The 21,257-nt window shown below is 34.9% G+C and overlaps 1 protein-coding gene across 36 annotated transcripts in view; it reads right to left on the bottom strand.

Annotated features, from left to right (window-relative positions):
- Positions 1 to 21,257, bottom strand: part of ADGRL3 (adhesion G protein-coupled receptor L3) — a 723,514-nt gene that overhangs the window by 618,079 nt on the left and 84,178 nt on the right. The window lies entirely within an intron of this gene.

A 21,257-nucleotide genomic window follows, 5' to 3' on the forward strand; every position in this document is an offset into this window, starting at 1 on the left:
AGGCACCAAAGAGCAAGATATAATTGTGTGTCCCTATGGACAGATCACTTGACTACGTCCTGGAATAACCCATGCCCTTGGCAAAGAATGAAAAATCAGTGGTGTTCCTTGCATGAAAAAGAGGGGGAAAAAATAGGCTCTGCACTTAAGCAGTTATTGTATAAAGTCAAGGAAGAGAGCAAAACTGTGTGTGTGTGTGTGTGTGTGTGTGTGTGTGTGTGTGTACCATATATATATATATATATATATATATATATATATATATATATATATATATAAATAAGCCAGAGCAGGGAGTGTATTTCATCAAGAGTGTACCCACTCTATTCCTCTACAACGCTGGTTACTTAATAAATAAATAATCAGTGAATGGGTAATCAGAATAAGAGTCAGCCAATTCCATATATTTTTTTATTTATGAGGTTTTAGCCAAGGAAAAGAAAATCTCTACTTTCCTAAGAGCTCTCCTATTCTGCAATCTTAGAAACTGGGCAGATACTCCCTGGAATAGATTCCATACTTTAACCATCCCGTTACTTTTTGCAATTCAGCAAGCAGCATACCCTTTAACAGATACTGCATTTATATCTAATGTTTAAAGATTAAGCAGTGCACATACACTCAGCACACAATTTGTGCTATGCACCAAGTGCCAAAAAAAAAAATAACAACTTAGGTCCCAAAATGAGTGAGTTCTTTACATGTAAAACTGCTTAGAAAAGAAGAAAAACAGATAAATTAGCATAATTCCTTCTTTCCTCAATATCCTTGGCAGCATAGAACCAAACCCCCCACTGGTTAAAAAGCTGCTCCATCTGCCGTCCTGTTGCTACAACAGCTCTCTTTCTTGGAAAGATGATTTATGGGACTACCAAATCCTACCTTGCATTGCATTTGGGTGGAATATTGTAGACAATGTCCATCTATGGTAGGTCCACTGGTGAAAACAACTAAAAAACAATACTCTGGACAATGAATTATTAGGAATCTACTGTACCTTCTTTTTCCTTCTAGCCTCTTTAAACCATGAGTTGTTATTTTTATCTGAAGATATCACATGCTATACATGATTTATGAGGAGAGCTGTGTACATTAGGATGAGCTTTTTTTTTAAGTAGATAAATGATCACTTCTACACAGCAATATGGAAGTATTGTGGTAGTAGCATTGTCTTGCTAATTTTCCCACATAGATAATGAGTAGTGCAGGTACAAGTAAAAAACCCCAGTGGTTACTCGCCTCTATTTTAATTTCTGGCAGAGAGGGGGGGTGGGGGGGGACAGGGAGGGAGGGAAGGAGGGAGAGAGGGAGGGGAAGAAGTAGGAGGAGGAGGAAAAGAAAGATTTTCAAACAATTTGACCCAAACCCCCATATCCCCATGTATAAATGTGGAAGAGCCAAAAATAAAGGGTAACAAATGTCTTGACTTCAGATATTAACACATTAGCAGCAGACTCAAGTGAACAAACAAGGATAGTCAAGACATAGTAGACCACATAGTAGACCAAACCATCTCTTAATTTACTGAATTCAAATAGATTTACAGGAAAGTAACTGACAGATATGATTTCCTTTCTTTCTTCACTTATTTCTTCTCTCTGGAGAAATGAGGAGCATTTAAAGCTATACATTTTCATGACTTAAAATAAATTTTGATCTCTTGAAATTTACTCCAAAGCCACCCATTTTGAAGAGATAATCTTGTCTTCAGGGGCAGCAAAAATAAATACATTTTCCTTTATTATAAAGAAAAGAAAAACAAAATGGAAAAATAGACTCATTTTTTCCATCGTATTATCTTTTTAAATAAGGCGGTACGCTCTAATATCCTTTCATCTACTCGGTAATGTTGATTGTGCAACTGCCGCCTTCACTGGTCTCATGACCTTCAGAATGCACTCTATCCTTGCAAGTTTAAGAGACCCTTTAAAGGCAAGGTAAATCATCAGAACTACTATTCCATTCAGTTTTACATATGGATTTTTTTTTTTTACCTTTATGACTCCATTAATCTTTCATTTTCAATAGCCCCCAATTTTTAATTAAAATATAAGATTTGCAGAGCTTATTTGAATTAAGGACTGATGCTTTCACTAATGTTTTTTTATTTTATTTTATTGGGAATTTCAAATGCAGTTAAGGTTAGCAGCAGACTCAAGTGAATGAACAAGGATAGTTAAGTGTCCCCTAAGGAAGACTAGGAGACTTAAAATAAAGGTCTGGAAAAACGGTTACACAAGTTTGAAGATGGAGAACTGATTGGGAAGAGTCAGTGGGGAACGTTTGGGGGTGATGAGAATGTTCCAAATCTTGTTTTAGGTGGTGGTGACACAGTTGTATATGAGCGTCAAAAATCCTGGACATTTAGGAGGTGTGCATATTACTTTATATTAATTATGTCTCTTTCAAAACCTAGACTGGTCTGAAAGAAAACCAAAAGGCTTTAGGGAATGATATGGTATAAATGAACCATTTATTATTAAATTATTATTAAATAAATGTAGAAAAATTTTACTTAGTGGGAAAGTTCCCATGGAAATCTAGATACCCTACAACTTTTTAAAAATCAGAACATCTTGGAAGAGTGTACCCCTGACCCTCAAGGAAGAAATCACTAAAGCTTCCAGAATTTGCCCAGACATTACCAACTCTGGTGTTTCCTACACCAACCACACACACTTACGCAAACAGAAGCCCCTATAATAATACAATCCATTCTACAGCACCATATATATATTAGTGTTTGTGATACTTTTTAACCTTGAACTCTCCTCAGAAAGGGAACACGATATGATGCACGTTTTGTAACAATATAATATAATACAAAGACATTCTAACACATGAATCCCAAATGTGGACTAAAATTCATTTTTCCAAGGAAAATATTCACAGTTTAAGTGTTGTGTATCTAGTTGATTGTCGACTTAAAGTAAAATCATGCAGGAACAAGGTGTATGACTGCTGGTAAACACTAGTTGTTTAGTTCTGACTAATACAACCTTGTCTTCATAATCTATTCAATCTTGTCTCACAGTTTAATGAGCTATCCTATACCCCAGAACTCTGCTTTCTTTGCCTACTATGTGAAAAGTGGCATCCAAGGCACCAGGTTCACATACAGAACCATCGTTCCACTGTCTACACTCACATCACGGTGCTCCTTATCTAAAGATGAAAGAATCTTCCTATCAAAGGCCTATAATGTGCTAGGACTGTGGTCGGCAAACTGCGGCTCTTTGGCCCCTTGAGTGTGGCTCTTCCACAAAATACCATGGCCTGGCTGAGTCTTTTTGAAGAAGTGGCGTTAGAAGAAGTTTAAGTTTAAAAATTTTGGCTCTCAAAAGAAATTTCAATCATTGTACTGTTGATATTTGGCTCTGTTGACTAATGAGTTTGCCGACCACTGTAGGATTTCAGTAAACACTCATTATATTAGTGATAATCATTTATGCAGCTTTAAGTCAAAGAAAAGACACCCAAGAGAAGTTACTCCAAGGCCTTTGGAGCTTGTTAAGAGGGACATAATCAGAGGCAAGGAAACATGTTATTATAAACACACACACACACACACACACACTCATCACTTCTAAAATTTAAAAAAAAAAAATAAATCTGAAAATCATAACAACCAACACAAGAATGGAAAAGAAATAAAAAGTATTCAAAACCCCCAAAAATATTCATACAGTATTAAGTGTGAGAATTTACCAACTAAAAATCTTTAAGTATAAAGCTTTAAAAAAAATTTTTTTTAAATGCCCCTTCAGTGCCTGTTGCCATTTAGCAGTTTATATTTTGGAAACCTAACTCTCAGTGGAGTGGGGTATGTGATCACTTTCTCCAATATCATAAACAAACAGGCTGGGAGCCTCATGACCTGCAGCACACAGAGAATTCCATCTACTACCGTACAGTGGGCATTCCCTTGAGAGTTGGACAACTATGGGATGAAAATCAAATGCATTTCACAAAAAAAAAAAAAAACAGGAACAAGATCTGAATCAATAACCTGAAGCCAAAACCAATCACACAGTGAGGTCTTTGCCACTGTGAAGGCAGCAGAAGAGCAAGGTAGGAGGGCGACTACACAAATATTCCACAGTTAGCAGCAGAGGCTACACAAACAACGCGGCAGCTCGCATTTACCTGGAGCCGGTCACATCTGTGCACAGCAGCCACAGCTGCTACCCAAGGCAGAGAATGACATGCTCACACCCTTGAAAAAACAAGCCATCCATTATCATCCACTAATCCCGAACACGGCTCCCAGTGAATGGAGCGGAGACTCTGTGTTCAGTTAATACATGACTTAAATGGTGGGTTTTCCCGAGGTTTAACGTATCCTTTTTCTGTCAATCCATGCTTCTTGTGACCATGCAAACTGGTGTGCAATCTTTAGTATTTATTAAATGAGAGAATCACATTATATTTAACACTTATTTTTTAGAACACAAAATTCAGTGTACAGATGATGTGTTATGGAATTGTGCACCTGAAGGCTATTTAATATTGTTAACCAGAGTGACCCCAATAAATTTAAAAAAAAAAAAAGAAAATTAATCCACAAAATTAACTTTAATACCCTAAGAAAGAAAACTGCAACCTTAAAAATTCCACATTTCAGATAATTCACGCTGCCACCTGATAAAGGTGTAAACATCTGATTAGTATTTATTATAAACCTGTAAGACTCCAAACAATAAATCAAAGAAAATAAGAAAGAAAAAAAAAAGTACATAACAGTACTTTTCCAGAAATGTTTCTGTCACAACTACTTTCAGGTCAAAATCACAAATAGGACCATTTAATATTTAAATGTGCTAGTAAGAAAAAAAAAGAAGAAAAAAAAAAAAGACTGGCAACTCCTTAATAACTGTCAACATTTAGATAACATCTCCTGTGTGCAAAGCCTCACTTGAAGCACTTCACGTGCACTAATTTATTAATCTTTAAAACAACCTACAAGGGAGACACCATTAATATTCCTAACTTACAGGGGAGGAAACAGAGACACAGAAAGATGAACTGATTTTCCCACTAAGGCCATGCAGCTACTAAAGGCTGAAGCTGGGACTTCAAAACAGGCATTTTGTCTCAAAGAACCGCACAATTGGTATCTAAGCTATTCTCCCAAGAATCAAATGCTTGCTGTGTTAACTCCATAAGGAAATGATATGTGTGTTCTGGTTTCTCTACAGAGTCTATAAATCTTTTGCCTTTTACTAAAGACTTCCATGGAAAGGAAAAAATTGTAAGAATAATGTATGTTAGCACTTTTTTTTTTTGAAAAATACTGGAACTTTCTTATCCATTACTAGTTATAAAGACAATTCCAATGAGAACTTTTAAAAATGATCCAGCAATATCTCATCCTCATCACTAGTATAAGTGTGACATAGTTTAAAAGAGTACCTAACTTGCATTAATCCCACTAATTCTAGATTTTTTTAAAAATCACATTGCCTTGTAGTTACTACATCTCATAATCTAACATGAATAATAAATTGGATTTTGTGAATATAATTTAAACACTATTAATATGCATAATGAAATGTTAGCCACTTTCTAATCTGAATAGTAAAAGTTCACAAAACTTTAAAAGTGATCTCAAATGTTAAAAAAACAAAACAAAAACAAAACAACCTTACATGACTAAAGGAATTTTCTTCAGTGCTACAAAAATAAATAAATAAATAAATAAATAAATAAATAAATAAATAAATTGTTCAAGTAAATAATGCAGAGTTCCATAAATTGTTCAATTTTTAATAAAAATTTCCTAAATACCCATTTTTTAAGTAAAAATATAGAAGGACTGGATGGATTTTCAACCGTTTGCTTCAGTGCCCAAGAGTAGCCTTTATTTATCTCAGGGCAAAACTCATTCTCCAAGCAAACAATGGACCATGTACTTATCTTATACATCCCTCATATTCCTGTTCCTTCATCTCGTCCTGTCATCATCCTCACCCTATTACCCCTCATCACAGCTGCAGTAAAATCTTCCTAGTTTAGAAAACAATGTTACACCCAATCTCATCTCAAGCACAATCATGTGCCAATTTTTCCCTCTCAATTTATATGTGGTAATACCATGCACTTTTCATTCTTTTTTTAAAAATATATTTTATTGATTTTTTACAGAGAGGAAAGGAGAGGGAGAAAAAATTAGAAACATCAATAAGAGAGAAACATCGACCAGCTGCCTCATGCACACCCCCCACCGGGGATGTGCCCATAACTAAGGTACATGCCCTTGACAGGAATCGAACCTGGGACCTTTCAGACTGCAGACCGAGGCTCTATCCATTGAGCCAAACCGGTTTCGGCACATTTTTCATTCTTATCTGCCTTAAAGAAAACTCCTTCAGATCACAGATTTTGATATAATCTATAGGCTGTAACCTAAGGGTCCAGCAGGTAATTATTCTCCAGTTTAAATGTAATAGATACCTTCAAACTAATTTCTAGGTATGTATTGTTTGCCCTTACCAATCTTGATTTGCAAGTTTTTGAAGGTCAAAATCTGGACTTTTCCTTCTTTAAAAAAAAAAAGAAAGAAAGAAAGAAAAAAGAAAAGCTCTAGCAACAATCCCTACATGAGTAAATTCATTACACACATATTTGCTAAAATATTGATCAGTTACATATTATTTTACATTTTTCTTGTGGCAGTCAATGTTTCTGCTATTTCAAATTTGTCCTTATCAACAGATTGAGATTTGTCCTTATTTCTAATATTCAAGAAAGCTCTTTCTCTACTAAAAGGGCTTGAGAGGCAATTTCACCACTAGGGGAGTAAAAGGGAGGCAAAGCTTCAAAAAGAGTGGCTGGTTGGCCTTTTGGGGGAAAAAGAACATTTTCACCAGTTCAGATGGTTGCAAGTGGATTTAAAATATTGACACAAGATTGGCAGCTGCTCACATTCTGCCTGAAAGTTTCGGTCCTGGCAGGAACTCCCAGCAGCTGCTTGTTTGAAACGTGAGAAAACATTTGGACAGTTAGGAGAGCCCGATTTCCCCCTGAAAATCTGCTTGGCAAAACTTCCTGGCATTTAATATGATCTTGAGAAAAAGCTTCTTCTTCTTCTATTTTTTTTTTTAAGTGTTCACATTTCTTCGCAAAATTTGTTTTTCCGGAATAAACCATATTTTTAAAAGCCTCACCATCTTTTTGTTGCTGGCTAATATTTTTCTTCATTTAGCCAAATATAAGTGTAAAGTGGATGGCAAGGGACATTTTTGTAAAATAAAATGAGTACGTGGTCCATAGTAAAATATATTTCAGAGATTACCAGCAACCTTCATAAAAGTTGATTTTCTTACACCTATTGGAGATTAGAACAGAGATGATGGTCTGCGGCTCTATCAATGAGTTCAAAATCTTTACTAGAAATGAATTTAACATTGTGATTTAGAGAACTTCACCAAGGGATATCTTCCCATTGATTTTTGGAGAGAAGGTAAGGGACAGGGAGAGACAGAGAGAAATATTGATGTGAGAGAGCCACATGTATTGGTTGCCGCCTGCATGCACACAGACCAGGGCCAGGAAACATGCAAACAAGGTATGTGGCCTTGACAGGAAATCGAACCTGGGACCTTTTAGTCGGCTTGATCCACTGAGCCAAATGGGCTAGGCCAGGAAACTTTTTGTTAAGCATTTGGGCAAATTTGAAGGAACAAGTCCAATATCTTAACTCAATTCTGTAACAGTCACAATTGTGAAACCAGAGTGAGCCATTTCATTCATACATGGGCTCTGCAGCCAATGGCCCAGCCCAGGGGTGTGTAATCTGTGTACTCAACTTTTATAATGAGCATTTCCTTTCCTTAATGGGAGTTCCTCCCTCGCTTTAACTGCTTTCCTCTAATTTACTTTCAAATATGTCATGGCCCCTGCAGTGCTACCCATCATCCAAAGGCAGAGCAACCTAAAGGATACTGATTTATGATGGCTTTGTAATTTACATACTCTGCAATTTTCTTGCATGATTTATTCAAAAAGTAGATTGTACAGTAAGCTTGGCATCCATTAGAGTGGCCGGTTTCATATTAATCCCATATCAGATTTCTTTGGAAGATTTATGCATTTAGAGCATGTGTAGTTGCTTGGCAGATTTTAAAGTATTTGCAAAAATATAGTAACCCTTTAGAAATATTTGCATTGAAACAATAAATGAAAACCAGGATACCAATAAACCAGGATTACATGGAAATGAAATCTTGGCATTATACCTGAGAATGAGGTACTTAGTGAACATGACTTCTAAAAAGTTGTTAATGTTCAATTAATTAATTATTTCATTAAAATAAGAGACTTGTAAGAATTACCTATTATTAAGAAGTGAAAGAAATATATTCTTGCCTGGCAGGCCTGGCTCAGTGGTTGAGCAACAACCTAGGAACCAGGAGGTCAGAGTTCGATTTCTAGTCAGGGCACATGCCTGGGTTGTGGGCTCAATTCCCAATGTGGGGTATGCAGGAGGCAGCCAATCAATGATTCTCTTTCATCACTGATGTTTCTATCTCTGCCTCCCTGTCCTCTCATCTCTGAAATAAATATAATAAAACTATATTTTAAAAATATATATATATAACTTAAACCTAAAATAAATCTTCAGCATGCTGCTACTCTTGTCTACAAATAGGGAACTAGATCCCTCCCAATATTTGATGATAAGTAAGACATTGGTGAAAACTTGAAAGGAAAAAATAATAATAATAGATGCCATATGCATTTTTTTACTATAAACAACAAAAATTTGGGGTAACCTTTTACTAATTAGTAATAGAGATAATTTCTAATTACTAATTAGTAATTTGCTAATTAGTTAAATGCTAATTATTAAGCTCATGCCAGTAATTGAGAAAATATACAACATAAATGCTTAAAGGAAGTTATCCAGATTCTTATCAATAGCCCTCACACACATCACACAAAAATAAAACAAATCTTTGGGTCGCGTGACATACACAGCATTTTTTTTGTCATATAACCCAAACTGCATTTGAATTCATATACAGCTCCTCATTTGTTCAAGCTGACACTGACTCCGAAAGTAATTCACATCTTTTCTAAGATATAAAGTGTTCAGCAGAAGGTGGCAATATTGTGCATAGACTGACGCTTCTAATTCCTTATGTGACTTTAAAGCACAATGCCAGCAAACTGATCATCTGAGTCGGCATTTACATCTCATTTCCTTTATCCTTAGAATAAGAAGGAAATTAAGCGAGAATGCTGACAGAAATGTGGGCTTACATTTTAGACACCTTGTAGCAATGACATGGCCAAGGATGTTTTAAGATAATCAGAACCTGACAGGACACAACTGAGTTTTATGAAAGGGTCCCTGATGTAGCCTCACAATGATGCTGTATAAATTAATGTTTATATTTTATTATAGTATCTGAAATGTGAATTCCATGTTCTGAACATGGCCATGGAATGACGGGACTGACATATCACAGAAAAGAGGGAAGAGAGATGGGGAGGGTGGATGGGGCAGGGGAAGGACAGACGGGAACTGACACTTAACCTGTATTTTAAATTCTTTTCTAATTTCATCACACATGTATTATATCACAAATTCAAAAGCAAGATAAAGAGTCAGCCTGAATTATGCTTACTCTCTCTAATGTAAGAAAGTGGACTTGGGATATTCGTGAGCATTGAAGTTATTTCAAAATTTGTAATTATCCAAATGGTTAGACATTTTTGATTGCTCAGTCACTGAACTGCAAACACAAAAGCCAACACTTGATTAAGTTATGATAGCCTGTAATAAATCATTTAAAGTCATTTATTTGGAAATGAAACCCTTTGTAACCTTTCCTATTTATTAAAACCTATCAATCTAATCAATTCAATTTTCAACACAGATATTGCTTTTCCCTGTCAAAATGTACAATGGGATTTCTACTGAATGGAAGTAATTAATGTTTAACCACGGAAATAAAGGATGCTGTTATTTAAGGATTTCATTTTATTATTATTTTTAATGTAGCGATGGTTGTCCTGATGGTTATTATTAGGCTGAGTGAATTGAAGTGAGGCTCCCTGGGCAGCTGCTGACATAATGACTGATTGTGTGTGGAGCAGAGAATGTGAATGATAAATTTTGAAAGGCTCTGGAATTCGTGAATAACAAAAGTAGCTACACTTCCTAAAATCGAACCATTTGTTCTAAGCAACAAAAGAAGAGGCAAAGGCATCTGTTTAATGAAATTATTCTAACACAGGGAACAGAGGACTTAACAGTTAACTCCACCAGCACCAGCCAGCCAGCAGCCTGTGTGCCCAAGAAGATGAATCACAAATGTGAGCTGTTTAACATGGTATAAAATGGAACTAACTTGATAATATCCCCCTTAATGTTATTATGATATTCTCATGACAACCTCCTTCTTGTACTCATGCTTCTTTAAATAAAAAAGGAGAACACATAGAAATGGAGGCCATTAAAATGTATTTTGCACGGACAGGTTAATAATTAATTCAAGAATACTCAATATACTCAGTTTGTAATAAAAGTGGCATCGATCATTAAAAATATTTAAAAACTAGCTAGAACCCTTGGCTAATACATACAATACCTAGGTATATTTGAGGACCTGATTCTTTATAACTCAGTTTCCATATATATATATATATATATATATATATATATATATATATATATATATATATATATATATATAAATGCCTGCTTGGCGGATTATATAAGATTCTGCAAGTAAAGCAGATCATAGAAAAGTTGGCAAATGGTAAGTGTTCTAATATTGGACAATGGAGGTAGTGGCTGTGGTAATAGTGGTGACCAGTGCTAAGTACAATTTCAGAGTATATCTTATTTAATCCTGACAAGAATGTTCTAAACTACTTTAAACACACCAGCCAAGGATAGCAGAATATGTCATTCCAAAACATGACTGCAGGACATTCCACCTCGAAATATGCTGCTTTGGAATACTGATTATTTTGAGCTGCAAGCACAGGGAAAAAAAAGAAAGAAAAAGAAGAAGAAAACAGCAAATACAGGGAGAGGCTTTCTCTGAATGCCCTAACTCTACCTGAAGACAGAGCTTCCATAGGGAACTCAAGTGTCCTAAATCCCTCCTTGGGAGTTGCATCAACCAGGGAAGATTGACACTTATCACGAAAGGAGACTACAGTTGACACCACACCCAGACACACTATCACAAACTATCATCAGTTCTTCCGGAGGCCTGCTCATCTTTCCTAAAATTCATTCACTCTCCCCTAAGAGGCCTACATCCTCTTCCTCTTTCACTGTGAACATGGCACTTAAAACTAAATTCTTAGCCACCTTGAGGAGTTACTTTTTCCCTGGGTATCTCCTATGTGTACACTACATGTACATCTTAAACGTCTGTTTGGTTTTCTCTTGTTAATCTTTTATTACTGGGGTCTCAGCTAAGAACTCAGAAAGGTAGGAGAAAATTTATTTTCCATCCTCACACTCCATGTCAACAACATAAGAGGGTAATTTGACTAGGGTAAAAATTTAGTGACTTCTCTCAAAAGACCTCTTTTCCCCAAGGATAACCTATTTCAATTAAAGGGATATAACTTGACTGAAAACAGAAGCAGGTGGGGGAAAGCAACTTTTCTTAGGAATAAGAACTATACCCTAAAGCTTTGCCAAAGCTCAAGGTAGAAACTAAAAATACGGCAATATTTTATCAACAATATTAATAAGTTAGAAATTACCTTTCAGTTTGTTTGTTTTTTCCAGTTTTTCAAAATAGATATAACACCCACATTCCACTGACAGAAGCCTGTCCAAAAAAATGTAGTTTCTATAAGGCAGAGGGTCAAAATCATACACTGACTGAGTGGCAGTCTATTTAACATAACTGAAGGAACACCCCCCCAAAAAAGGACTCCCTTTTCCAAAACTATCTATAGGATCTCCTCAGTAATGGTTTTCAGTGTTGCCACTTAAGAGATCAGAATCTTCCATCTTATCCAGAAAATAAAAGAGAACAGTTTTAAACTAGGCCGTTACCATTACGGTCAAAAAGTTCTACAGACAGCATCGGCTTTAAAAACAGGCTCATTGATTTGACTTAATAAGTCAAAGAGACATATAAATTATATCATTGAGCACTGCTACTTTCACAAAGTAGTATTTTATAAACATAATTCAACAAGATTTGCTTTGTGAAAAAGTAAGCTACTTACTTTCAGAAACAAAGGTACACAAGATCATATCTCATAATGATAATATATTTTGGAAATATGAGAGTCTTCATTTCCAAATGAAGTTTCAAGTAAAGCCTTTGTTATTTACAGTTTCTCAAGACACTGTTTTGACACGAAGTAATCTTAGTTTTCTGGGAAAAGAAGACCAAATAAATCCCTTAATTCTAATTCAGTATGTATCATCCTTACTGCAGATGGATTTTAAATCCTTAAGCAATTTATCTATCAAAATATAAAGCAAGAAACTGACTCCCAACTGCTGATTTTGATTTCATAGATCCACTGAATTTGCAAATCTGCTGAAAGGCACACTAGGGCATCAAAAGCTCCCTCATAACTAGGTTTGCAGACATTTAACAGGAAAGGGTTATGAGTTTGTCTTTGTTCCCAGCCCCAGACTTTCAGTTAACCAGAGAGATTGTTCTGTGTAAAGAGTCACTTTACCTTGTGTTTCATTTCCTGTGACTTTCAACATGTCATGTGCTGGTTTTGATTTCCATAGCTGCACTCCCACACTGGTCTCCCTCATCACATAATTTGCCGAAGCAACAGTAAAAAAAAAAAAACATTGCTATTAAGCTATTTTTGCTTTGGTGTCTTCTCATAAAAATTAAATAGCCCCTATTTCACAACATTCTTTAGGTACCACATATGTAAATTATACACATCCATACTATTCAAGCCACAAAAACTGGTTTACCTCAGATGACAAACTATACAATCCCTTTAAAAACACATAAGATATACTATCAATACCATACTGGAGTCTTATCTTTTTAAACCTATATGTATTATAACAAGATCAACCATTTTATAGAAAACTTGGTGAGGTGAGAAAATAGATTTAGCAAAATCACAGCAATTATGAATGTGATATTCAGTTACAGGAATTTCAGTACTTTTATTATTTGTTTTATATTTGTGAGGTCTATATTTTATTTCTCAAAAATAATTTATAAATATGAGCCTTGACTGATACTTAGATAGCCATTAGCATTAAACAATGGCTGACACACTGAATAATAGCTCCACATAAAAGGAAAGGGAACCAATAGGGAGCAACTATTCCCATACTCATATGATATTAAAACACCTCTCCTTAAAAGGCAGAATATCATTTTATGTGGCATCTCATTAATCATATTTCAACAAATATAAGATGCCTCTTATTATAAGATAGAACATAATTTTATGCACCATTGACGAAAAAAAGTATGTTGTCATTTAAATTGATAGACTATTTATTATTACAATATGATTCATCCAATTTCAGATATGTTAAGATATGTATATAATGTAGAACTTGGAAAGGATAATTATAGTATGTTCCAGACACTGAGAAACTTTTAAGTTCATTAACCTATTTCACCCTTAAAAACCACAAAAGAGCGTTTCATATCTATGAAGTGGAGAAACTGGTGGAAAGAGATTTAGTTATTTGCACTAATAACGCATCTAGGAAGACCAGAGCTAGGGTTTAAAAGTAATCCTACATTGGTAGACCCCTCCTCAATGTTTAGTGCTTACTATATCTGAATTCTTATTAACACACTTGACATTAGAAAAAGTGAGTAAACAAGCATTTGGAAACAATTAATAAGTGAGTAAACAAACATTTGGAACCAATAGAATATGCTTCACTATTTGGTCACAGTCTTCTAGGTGTTATCAACCAATACAACATTAATCAGAACACTCTTATCTGAGTCTATTAATTTCTGATTAATGGGTGAGGTTGTGAGATGGAACACATAGGAAGGCATTTGTTCAGATTACATTCAGCACAAATGTGTATATCATAACAAGCAAAATAAGTCATAGGTCTAAATTCTGAGTACCCCAGCTATTTATATACTTCCATTTACAGGAAAAATAGACTTTTAATATCACTGGGAGGAAATGAAAATAAATCCATTTAGGAATGTCTGAGCAACTGCTTTAAATCATATGGTTTTCAGGTAAAATCAAGAAGACTTTATTCAATAGAAACACAGCAGAAACTGTGTCTTATGCCAATCCCTTTCAAAATGCTCCAGCTATCTGCACTCTTTCTTCTGATAAGTCAGATCAGTGGCTCTTTCCCCCTCAACACATACAACACTTGAACTTGACTTCAGTGTCTTCAACTTCACAAAACCTCCAGCTGCTGCACAATTTGTCTCAGCAACTAGACAACTCTTGGCACCTCATTCATGCTCTTCCCGAGCAAGTGTCCTGTGTCTAACAACTAGATGAAGATAGGACTGAAGAGAGGAGGCGAAAAAGAGGGTTCATCTGAGTTGTCTGTGAAATCCCTCCTTATTGTTCTTTGGGGCCTCAAACTGAACAGGTGATCTTAGTAAATTACAGGTAAGAGATGGAGTCAAGCCACTCAGGCACACATTTTGTTCAAATGATTCTAAGTTTGTTGGTCAAGGAAAGTCTATTTGCCTTTCCAGTGGAATAACTTGAAGAAAGCAGAACATTTTGAGGCAGGCTTTCTTATGCATAGAAAAGCACCTAAAACTTTCCACCTAGGTAGGGTATTTCTTGCCTTGATGCTGGCTACTTCCCAGCTGTCAGGATTTTCTCTATTTGACTCAGGTCTCTGACTTTGGTATAAACAAGGCATACCTTCTGCCATTAGTCATGAATGGACTATCATAGGCAATTTTAAAAACCCATAGGTTTTATAAAAAAATGTTCAAGCTATGCATACATAGTTATACATAAACACACACATTTCTATACAGACAAAAGATAATTACAAATATGTACAAGCTCACTATTTAGTAGTTAAGCAATACTCTCATTTCCATATCACTATAAGGGCCTTCCAGTTAAGCTATAGTAAATGTTACTATTCTTATAACTATAGCCAAGAAACTTCCCATGATTGTTTTGTTGTTATATTACTTTTTGTCATCAAATTTAGAATTTATCATTGAAATAAACAAACCAGGATAAATCTACTTTCTTTCCTATTATAAAATGTTATACTTCAGCCATTTAGAAGAATGCATCATTTGAAATAAACAAACCAGGTTAACTTTACTTTCTTTCCTATTATAAAATGTTATACTTCAGCCATAATGAAAAATGAGTATATGTCAAAATATAAATATTTTAATTATAAAGTAACTAGAGGCCTGATGCATGAAATTCTGCAAGGGTCTTGGCCCCAGCCCCCACCCGCTGCCATGGCCCCTGCCTGCTGCAGCTTTGTCCAGAAGGAAGGACATCCGGAAGGACGTCTGGTCTAATTAGCATATTACACTTTTATTATTATAGCTTTGGCCTCTCTCTAAGTTGTACCTGCTTACTTGCTGAGGTTCATGCTGACTTCAGTATTAATTGTGGCTTTATATTTCTAATTACAAATTCTATACAGGTCAACTGACACTGAAGACAAAAACATTTCCATCACATTTTCTCCAATGGGAGCAATATTTGCCCCTCCCTTTATTAGCTGCGTGATTTAAAAATTAGTGATGATTAAAACTGCCATTTTTTTACATCAGAGCTTAACAGTGATGCTTCCCACAAAGAAAAGCAGTATATTGTCAACGAGCAAAAATTAAATGACAAACTCTAACAGTTACTAAACAATTACCATATTTTAAACATTATGCTAATTAGTTACATAGATAATTTTATTTAATCTTCAGAACAGTCATTTTACAGGAAAAACCAAGGAACAAAGAACTCAACTAAGTGACCCCAGGTCACAAAGCTCCTAAGTGGTGAGCTGTGTTAACAGCCTAGACATTCTGTCTTTAGTCTCCTATTACTATCTCCTTACATTATATTAGAGTCACTATATTTGCCTTTATCCCTTTTTAAAAATTTATCCAATCTGGCCCCGGGCCGTGTAGCTCAATTGGTTGGAGCATCATCCTGATATGCCAAGGTTGTGGATTCGATTCCTAGGCCAGGGAACACATACAAGAATCAGCCAATGATACAAATAAGTGGAACAATCAATTGATGTGGGTTGTTTTTTTTTGTTTTTCTTTCTCTTCCTCCTCTCTCTCAAACCAGTGAAAAAAAAATTTAACTATTCAACCTGAACAAAGAAAGCAACCATGAGAGAATATTTGGTATATCAGTATTCAAATATTTTCCCAGTTCAAACATTTGAAAAACTTGATTTAAAAGTTCTAGTTATCATGACATGAGGGGGGGGGGGGGGGGAAACCACTATTAAGTTAGAGTTATAAATGGGTGTCTTAATATAATACAAATTATGACCATGCCATAAAGATAATTATTGCTATAAAATATATCTCTATAATTTACTATGCAGCATGCTAATAGTCTTCTAATGTTGGAAATGACCAGTGAAACAAATTATTTATGTCATCATTATTTAATTCTGGTACAATGATAAGTATCTCATTAGTCAGAGATAAAGTATGAAAAGGAGAAAGATAGTATGAAATATAATAAGCAAACGTTTCTCTGAGAGGAGGCTAATATTTTCTATGGAGGAAAATACTTTATAGCATTCCTTGCTAATAGCTTATACTGTTCGATTTGAACTTCTGAAAGAAGAAAAAGCTTGGAAATCAGAAAATAAAAATATAATGAGGCTATTTTAAATTATCAGAATTCCCTTAGTTGTGCTACATCCTGAAAACTATACCTCCAGATGGCATGATAGCATGTACATCTATATCTAAATGTGTACACTAGTGTGTATATATGTGCATATATATATATGTGTGTGTGTGTGTGTGTGTGTGTGTGTGTTTAATTTTAAATTTTGCACTATTTATTTTGACCTATCCTGTGTTTAGGACTATCGCCCTTAGTTGAAAAAGCATGTGAGGATAACAACTTTAGCATAACTAGCTACTGTTATATGAAATGTTCTATTAAAATGACACTACCCTAAACATTAAAAATCATTGAAAAAAGTACAAAAACTAAAACAGAGAAAGTGAATCTCAGTACAAAGTGTTCAACATGGGACCGGCCTGCCCCTCCTTCAATGCCTCTACACAAAACAGAGGGAACTGTCTCTGATTCACTTTCAGTTGTGAAGACACTAGCCATAAATCCCTAGTAGAGAGAACCTCATGTTTGTTGGTGATGTTGAATCATTAAACATGAATTAGTGAAAGTAAAACTGGACATTGCTTTTCTTCTAACAAACTGAAAGAGGCCTTTGATTTTATAATTACTAAAAATATAGACATCCTGTTTACCAAAAAACTTCAAAAAGGAAATGTACAAAATTGTAAAAAGAAAAATGATGGATTTTATAATTTTTAAAGGAATATTTTGTAAATATTGTAAAAAGAAAAATGATGGATTTTATAATTTTTAAAGGAATATTTATTGTACTTATTGTAAAATAAGTACAATAAATATTTATTCTACTTATTGTAAAAAGAAAAATGATGGATTTTATAATTTTTAAAGGAATATTTTTCTGATATATCTTCTCAGGGAAGGAAAACAAAAGGAAAAATAAACAGATGAGACTACACCAAACTAAAAAGTATTGCACAGAAAAAATAAATTAAAAAATAAAACAAACAAAAAGACAACCTAGTAATTGGAGAACATATGACACATCCAATAAAGGATGAATACTCAAAATTTAAGAAATGCCAATTAAAACCACAATGAGGTATCATTTCACACCTGTCAAAATGACTGCTATCAATAAATCCACAAACGACAAGTGTTGGAGAGGATGTGGAGAAAAAGGAACCCTAGTGCACTGTTGGTGAAAATGGAGATTGGTGAGCCACAGTGGAAAACAGTATGGAGGGTCCTCAAAAATTTGAAAATAGAGCCTGGCTGGTGTGGCTCAGTGGCTGAGCGTGGACCTGTCAACCAGGAGTTCATGGTTCCATTTTCGGTCTGGATTGTGGCTCGATCCCCAGTGGGGAGGGGGAGGAGGGGGAGCATGCAGGAGGCAGGCGATCTATGATTCTCTCTCATCACTGATGTTTCTATCTCTCTCTCTTCCTTACTCTGAAGTTAATAAAAAAATTTAAAAAAAATCAAGAAATATAATGAATTTACAATCATCTACTATGTAATATTTTCCTATACATACATGAAAAAGGGAAAAAATTCATGTCAGACAATTATTATATTTAACTACTTGCATAGTTTCCTAATTCACTGGATAATTATGTATAATCCACCAATGTGCTTAAGTTACATAAATACTGTGCCATCTTAGTGTTACACTGATTTATATTTTCTTATTTAATACCTTCAGTTGTATATCTTAAATGTTCTAAAATATTCTAAAAAAATAATTAAATTTTACTTCCAAAAACAAAATAAGTCACTGTCAAAAGTGACTGTCAAAAATCAAAGTCTTTTAAAATTTCATGTCAAAGCCAGCTAGCTTTCATAACTAAGTGCAATTCTTAATTGTTGGAAAAATACTAAACAAGTGACTCCATACTCTAATAAAAAATGAACTTTATTGTTTTTTGAGAATGACATGAATTTGGCATTGGAATCCATATGAGGTATTCTACGGGCTCAAATATTTGAGCCAAAAAATAAATCAAATTTCAAATAAGTATATTTTAAAAAATACATTATATATATATCCCTATGCCAAGGTATTGTGAAATAGTTGACCACAAAGAGGATTAATTTTACAGAAGAATAAATCAAAGTATTTTAATATATTTAAGGTCTAGTTTCATTCTTTTAAAAGATTCTGGGAGAATTAAACACTCTTCTGTAGATCTCATATAAGTGACTTGGAGAGAAAAGAAAAAGGAAAAGAAACAGAAAAGGTAAAAAAGAAGCCTAAGTCAAAGTTATCAAGTAAAAGAAAGTGATTTTTTTCTTTAAATTTCCTAATAGGAACTCGTCTCTCTATGCTTCTTTGGTAATGTTTTATGAGTTCCAGTTCACTTGAATGTAAGGAGAATACCAAAAAAAGCATTTCACAAAATCTATAACACTTTCTAGTATAGTATCAGGCTCAAAAGTTGGTTCTTTTAAACTCCCAAGTAAAGCAAGAATCGATTAAAAGAAAGATTAGAAAACACACAGTTTTTCTTTGCTTATGTTTACAGGGGTGGGGAATGACCAGCGCACACGCTGTACAAGGCCCACTAAATCATTTAGTCTGGATCTGCCAAGGCATTAGGGGTGAGTTAATTAAATGTTGACCAAACATTAGCAGGCTAATTTTTAACTTGATAATTTTGTATGAACCAGGAATGATATAAATATCCAAATGGCCCTTGGCAAAAAAAAAAAAAAAGGGGTTCCCTACCTCTGGTACAACAATGAATGACTATCCTTCTTTACCATCCCTGGAACACATTGTACCAAGCGCTGAGGAAGATACTCACATTGGATTTGCAAAGTATGACTGTGGGACAATGTTGCTCAATGAAAACTTAAATACATTAAAGGGTCCAATCAATAGGCTCGTTGGCAACCTAGGTGCATGCAAAGTCATGGAAAGTGAAAGGAAGTACTGATAAACATTTGATACTTTAGAAAATATACTTAAGCTTACGATCAATAAAATTACTAACCTACTTCTAACCACCATCAAATTATAGGCTATATACACATCTATCCCTCACACGTCTCTCTCGTTCTTATAAACAAATGACTTGAAATTCAGCAGTTTCCCAGCAATGGGAAGTAAAACCCTAAGTGTCTGCTCTCCCATTTGTTGATCAAGTTGCGGTGCCAGCACGGCCAGGTTTGGTGAGCCTGAGGAGGGGAGGTGAAGGATTAAAGAAAACAGACCAGAGAATACAGCTGGGGCTAGGTGGGATCACTGTGCAGGAAACAGTGACCCAGCCTGCAAGTCGAAGCTTTATTTTATAGGCAGAGCACACAAAGCAAAACAAGGGAGTGGTCAAGATGGATACAATGTTCTTGAGTTTCACCTTGTTTTGGCAGCACTTGCTGCACCTCCCACAGCCCATTGGCTACCTAGGAAGGAACTAGGGAGGATTACAGGTTCAACTTAATTATGATAAGAGGGCTCTGACCTCCAAGCTGGGACTTGTTTGTGGTCCTGCCACAGGTCAGTTTGAGTCTTGACCCTACAGCCAGTCCCTACAGATAAATATTCTGTATTTTTTACTTAATAAGATAAATTTCTAACTTATTTTTGAAGGTTGGTTTAACTGGTGCAGATGGTAAACCTTTTGTTGTAATTAACCACTTGAGTTATGTGTGTGTCTTATTACATGTGGTTAAAGCATTATACTAAATAAAGCATGGGTCACATTTCTTTCTATCTCTATAGATTAAGTAGGTTCTTTTTCATTGCCAGAAACCAAATACAACTACTTGAACTTGTGAAAATAGCCATTAAACACAATCTTTAAAATTATCAGACTTACCTATTTTAATCCTCTTTAACTAAAAACTCTATTATCAGCTGTCAGTATTTCAGAAAAAGAATGAAGGCATATGAATGGCATTCTTTACAGACTACTTATGAAGCCTTCTACTTAGCATGTCAAGATATGCAAATTATTCCCAAACCTCATCTCAATGAATGATTACACGAGAATGAAAGTTACCACTTTTTTTTTTTTTTTTTTAACGTTCCATCTTTGGAAGGGAGCAAAAACAGCAACCACCCTATTTAGAATCTAGATAGAAAAAAAGGAAAAATAGGCTGGATAGAGTTCTCAGAGTTAGAAGACCTACCGACTATGAGCAAAGCACAGAGAAACAAAATGGGTAGTTTCAGTGGTATACTCACTTGTATCACCGTCAAAAGGTGACAGTGACAATAATAAACTGAAAAGATTTTCTAACTTTGAAATACACCTGCTTTCCTAATCGAATATTTCCTATTAAAACCTTTTTGACACAAATCAATATAAAAAATGAAATTCTGTACAAGACTGTATTATGACAAACAACTGAAGCTCAGTCAAGGTCAGCCAACATCTCCTGGTCTGAAAGTGAAATTCTATACAATTACTTTCCCCCATTCTCTCCTGCCCTACCTTCCTTGGCGTTCAGGCATTTGGAAGTAATCAAAGGGAAGGGGTACTTCAGTATGAATCTTGCTTCTGTTC

This window comes from Pipistrellus hanaki (genome assembly GCF_964339955.1).
Source record: "Pipistrellus hanaki genome assembly, chromosome: 1".
NCBI classification, from domain to species: Eukaryota; Metazoa; Chordata; class Mammalia; order Chiroptera; family Vespertilionidae; genus Pipistrellus; species Pipistrellus hanaki.